Source organism: Colias philodice, chromosome 3, assembly GCF_061535455.1.
Source record: "Colias philodice isolate Cphi_HAF_F1 chromosome 3, ilColPhil1 Martin Lab GWU primary, whole genome shotgun sequence".
In the NCBI taxonomy this organism is placed as follows: Eukaryota; Metazoa; Arthropoda; class Insecta; order Lepidoptera; family Pieridae; genus Colias; species Colias philodice.
Window position 1 is genome coordinate 2740955 of NC_143088.1, and position 6000 is coordinate 2746954.

The 6000-nt window shown below is 34.0% G+C and overlaps 1 protein-coding gene across 1 annotated transcript in view; it reads right to left on the reverse strand.

Annotated features, from left to right (window-relative positions):
* LOC149489436 (arrestin homolog) overlaps window positions 1-4692 on the reverse strand; it is a 78684-nt gene extending 73992 nt beyond the window's left edge. Inside the window, exon 1 of the mRNA XM_089713531.1 lies at window positions 4403-4692. The gene's annotated coding sequence lies outside the window, so the exon portion shown is untranslated. The remainder of the gene's footprint in view (window positions 1-4402) is intronic.
* Between the last annotated feature and the right edge of the window lie 1308 nt (window positions 4693-6000).

Here is a 6000-nt window from a genome sequence, read left to right on the forward strand (position 1 = left end):
TAATAAAATATATAGATAAGTAAAGTAAACGCGTAAATCTATGGATTAACTCTTATAAACGGTTAAAAAATCGTCACGTGGTGATAAATATTAATCCTTGCTAATCGTTACGTGTCTTTCATAATATTATAAATGCAAAGGTATTTTGTTTGTATTTCTTTCACGTCGTAACGGAGTAGGTACTCAGTCACTCACCTATCTCCAGACACAAAAATTCCTTTGCGAAGATTAAATATATAAAGGCTAACAAATAGGCTGTCCCAGTAATAATAGTAAACTCAATCTTAAACATTAATAATTATATATTGAAACTAGCGACCCGCCCCGACTTCGCACGGGTGCAATGCTGATTCTAAATAGTTAAATACACTACAGAAAAACTGTGAACGTTGTATATAAAAAAATAGCGGTCCGCTCCGGCTTCGATAGCCGGGCCGCCGCGCCGCGGCCGGCCGGTACCGCCGCAAACGCTACTTCCCGCAATTTTTAAATCTGTAATATCTTCGAAAATATTCACTTAAATCATACGGTGTAAAGGGCCATATAGATCTATATTAAATGAACAATGTATTCAAGGTATTTAATTGGTTAAGGATTAATGCTGTATTGGTTAAAATCGCTTCGAAAATTAGCCATTATTTGTCGTAAAAAGTAAATGACAAAAAAAAGTTATTGTGGGTTATCCATAAGAGATAGACATATACCATCGCGGACTTTTCTGTAGACCTTTTCAATGTGTATAATACTTAGTACATTATTTTTATTAAACTCGTAGGGTTCAGCCTGCGTTTGCAATGTAAGCGGAAAAAATGTAATTTTTTACGACATCACATTAGAAACCTCAAAAATAACAGTACTTCTCCACTATTTAATGGATGTTATTATACATATAAACCTTCCTTTTGAATCATTCTATCTATTAAAAAAAACCGCATCAAAATCCGTTGCGTAGTTTCAAAGATTTAAGCGTACAAAGGGACATAGGGACATAGGGACAGGGAAAGCGACTTTGTTTTATACTATGTAGTGATAGTGATAGTGATAGTGATATACTTCTTCTACAACCAAACATGGTGCAAAGCATGGTTTTACCATTGAACACCGGTTCAGAAAGCGATTCCTACAGCGAAGAGGCGGCAAGTAAGTGCCCAAGAACTAAGTAAATACTAATAATTTAGGACAAACGAACAAACAAAAATACTTTAGTGTGCACCACAGAGAGAAGTACAAGCAAGGACACAATACAATAGGACAATAAGGACATAATAATAAAAAATCTTAATTTAAATAATACATTCCAACAAATTAAGTAACCTCTTTACCACAGATAGCATAATACTATACTACCTATATCTACATTCACATTTAATATTCATTCTTATTACATTCTCATATAACTAAACTTCAAAAACACACCTGACACCTCCAAGTTTTAGATGAAAATGGAGTCGAAGTTCCCTGAGGAGAATACAGAATCAGCTTTTGCTATTTTCTGATGTTCTTGTTTGTATCTCGATGGATAAAACTTATTATTGGCTTTAAAATACATTTTTATAATATTCATTCGTAGAATCGAGGAGGATTATGAAAATGGTTAATATGAAAGGATATTTAGATATTTATGCCGGTTCCTTTATTTTATTGTTTATTTCAGAATTAAATTTGTTCTGAATAATACCCGATCGCATATTATGCCAATGAAATACATTTCATGACCAAGTACTAGGTCAAAATATGAATAATTGCTCGTGGTTTTCATGTGAAAGAATGCGATATTAGGAAGTGTTGGAGAACCTAGTTATAATATATTATGTTCGTTAATTAATGGTAACTATATTTGATTTGTTAATACGGAAACTGACTGTTTATCTGTGTGTGTTTTCGACGGGCCCTGGAGGGAAAGTACTTGAAATACTGGAGATAGCAAATTTTGCTGACAGAAAAACATTCCTTTATTTTTAAAAAGAAATAGAACTGTATTCAAAGATTTTCGAAAATTCACTTGCTTCGACCAGGAATCGATCTAACTAAAAATTTAAAAAAAAAATGTTATTTCATTCCTCAATCAAGAAACACACAGAATAGAAGTGATTATATCGTCGTATTCACATTTCACACCCTCTACATGCAGGAAAGTCCCTTAAATTTCGATTTAAATGTAAATGTTATTTATTTAGGCCAAGCGATGGACCCTTACTAAATATTTTATGTAAAGCTAAACATTCGTACTTTCGCACTATTTGCCTTTAAGGGTAAGTGTACAGACCTTTTGAAGACGTGAATAATTTATTGGTTAGAGAGACATAGTCAACTAAAGTAATGTGAAATATTACTAGAAATAACATCAGTTTTTTATATTACACTTGGTTGGTAAGAGAATTCGTTTTGCAGATTTACTTTTCTAACATATTGCGACATAGTCGAAGAAAAATAATGTAAAATATTGAATGTTAAATATTGCTTAAAATAACATTAGTTTTCGTTTACTAGATTTGGAGGAGAATTAGTTTTGCAGATTTATTTGTATAGATTAAGTCATTGGTTTCTTAGAATTGTTGACACTGTTGCTAAGAATTTCACACTCTATAATGATTTCCTATATAAATAAGTAGTTTTTAAAGTGAAACTTTTATTACATCGTCTCAAACTTTTTGGTCTGTGTAGCGCATGTCGCGTGTCGGTCGGCTGCCGAGTAGGTATACCTACTCGGCAGCCGACCGACACGCGACATGCGCTACACAAAGCAGTGTTCGGAGCCGTTCGAACAGTTTCACTTTTACCGTGGTTTCATAAAACCACACAACATTTTTTTTTATCCTACTGTAACGGATTTCTGCAATCTTAAATATTTTGAAAACTGTAATGTTCTCTTTACTCGTACGTTATATGATTTTCTTGCTTCCTTTTTCATAGTAGTTCTGTACACTCTATGAAAATGTAATTTAATCTCAAAACAAATCAGTTCAGATGAAATACCCAAAAGAGTTTACAATGTAGGTATTTCTACTTTATTAATAAAACATACATTTATTTATAAGTATATAAGAGCTTATAGACAATTTAACATCGCGAAGAAAGCCTTTCAACTCATTTTGACATGACCAGAGGCCCTTGCCTAAAAACATGAGTCCAAAAGTAAAGCTGTCAACTGTCCTACAATGAAGACCCAGCTTTATACCACATGTCAACTGTCCAGCAGTGAAAACACAGTCTTATTTTATTAGCACATTATTAAAACAACTGCTGTCAACTCTCCTTTTCACCTATAGGCGACAAGTCGACCGAAAAATTAAAAAGTCATCACGTATATTATACTAATGTATGGGCATTGTTTTTGTCATGTTTAGAACGGAAATGTTTTCTATAGATAACATATCTAGATTTAACGATAACAGAAACTAATCGTTCTATCTATAATTTTATTTATTACTTTTAACAAGAAACTGCATTGCCTTAAAACTGTCAGAATTAGATTTACATTACACCAGACCATACCAGAGGAACTTCCTTTCAAATAAAAAAAATATCTTCAAAATCGAATCACCCGGTCAAAAGGTCTGAGGTAACAATGCCAAAAAGTCGAATTTATATCCCCCTCCTTTATCGTGTTAATTATTAAAGTTACTTCTATTCATTGAAAAGGTAAATTCAGTAGGTACCTATAGGTAGATACTAGATAGAGTCTCATCAGTGGTTAAAGTTTTCGAAGCAATAAAACTGGCAAGGACTCGAAATTAGACGGGGGTCCATAAATTAAACAGAATTTTCAAGTTATCTTCATATTATTCGAATCCACAGCTCCATATGGTGAAGAAAAGCATCGTAAGGAAACTTAAGAAAAGTTCAAATAACGAAACCTTTTTCGCATATAAGAGATATCTATTATGGCCTATCAAAGGAAGCTTGTATCCTTCCGCAGATGCTCGAGACATTAAAAATGGTCTTATTGAATGATGATTTACATAAAGGTTAAATAATATGTTACAGCTAACGAGTTAAACGAAACATAATTTAATTAATTTGTTTCTGTTAAAAATGGAGGTGAAATCGCCGATTTCCGCAAAATCTATTTTATGTTTAATGTTATAAAGTTTATATTTGAGGTATTTTCGCGAACGGATATTTCGTTGTTGCCAACAAATTTTACGTTTATAGGAAATCAATATTGCATGGATGTTCATAAATTAATTAAAGTTACACACATGATTAAGTTCATAAATAACATAATAATTCAATTATAGGTAGTTAATTACCGTTTTGTAAATTGCTTTTTAAATCTATTATATTTCGTTCAAAATAAAGAAAATAAATAAAGAACAACCATTAATTTGAATAACTACACAATTCGATTAATTGCCACGACACCACGACGCATAATTAATCATTGTGCAAAATTTATTACCTGTCCAAATATTAAATTTCAACTCCTTGACGACCACTTTGCACTCCCTATAGATTCACAAAATCCAAAACAGCAGACAAACGAACATTATCCTTGCACTTCCAAATCGAACAAAAAGTATGTAAACACTGAACTAAACGTTAGATTTAAATATTTAAATTTCGCACATTTCGGCTCCGAATGCCGTTAAGATGGCAGGAATAGACACGTGCAATCGTCGCCCTGTCTCAAACGGTACTGAATACTGAAAGCGGTGGGCGAAATCGTCGTGAATGCAACAAGTATAAATATTTTCGTGTATAGCACACCTCGGAAGGCTTTTTGCAGAGCCATTTCAGACTAGCGTATTTTTTAGCCGGTGTACGGTCGTTTCAGAATTCGCGCTTACACGCGCGCTACATTACGCGGACACGAGTAAAAGGGCATATATCGGCGTGTTTACAAATTTACATAACCGGTAGTGTCGATATGTATAGTGTATACGATACGTTGTTACGATACGAGCTCTACGGGCTCTATTTACAATATGGGCAGTGTTGGCCCAACAAATGACGGCCGTTCATATAGATATTTAGGCCCACTACACTATCGTGATTGCCTCTACTCGCCCAACGCTGTCCATTGTACCGAGGGCCCATTCGCGTCAACGCTTGTATAAGTTGAGCGTGTGACGTATACGCGCCTACATGCGCGTCCAAAAACGCTATCTTACGCGCGTATAAAACGCTATGCGCTACGCGTGTGAGACCGCTCTTAAGCTTCGAATGTAACGGCTATCGTTTTTCCAATATGGAAGTGCGCAAATGGCTCTTATTAAATTGAACTTTCAACTTTCTGGTGTAAAATATATGTTTGCTTGGCCGGCTCCTGTAGTTTTCAATTGTATATTTATTTACGTGATTCTTTTATAAATAAATTGAGCTTTGTATTTTCCAACTGGAACTGCAATCTAGTAATTGATAAGAATAAAACTTTTTTTGCAATAAGTGAGATTATTGAGATTAATCTCTTTCATTTTTTTCTCTTTTATATAAATTATATATTTATTATTTATAAATAATGTTGTCTTATAAAGGAGCGATACCTTCGTATAAGAGTTTCTTTTGTTTGCTTGAACGCGCAAATCTCAGGAATAACTGGACCATTTTGAAAAATTCGTTTATCGATGCTAAGTACGTGGTTCTAGAGTGCTATTTCGAGTTCCACGGGCAAAGCTAGAACACTTATGTGTATTATATAGACCTTATAATTACACAAGCTATACAGATTATAAACGTTATGTCATCGTCGGCAAAGGAACTAACTGGTGGGCCGCTAAGCGATACCACCGTCCGTGAACATTTGCAAAGGCGTAAGATCATTAGCAGACCTTACGCTTCTACAAAAGAAATAGGGAAGGGGATAGAGAAAATATTGATGGAAGGAAGGAAATGTTTAGGAAACGCAAGAAAAAGGATGCGGGCCACTAAACTATCTACAAACAAAGTTGTAACAAATCAATCGTATTTGACTAATCGCGTAATAAGTATCCTTACAATGTCTCTCATTTATAATATTAGGCAAGATTCAGCGTTAAATTTTGTGGGCTTAATTTGAAT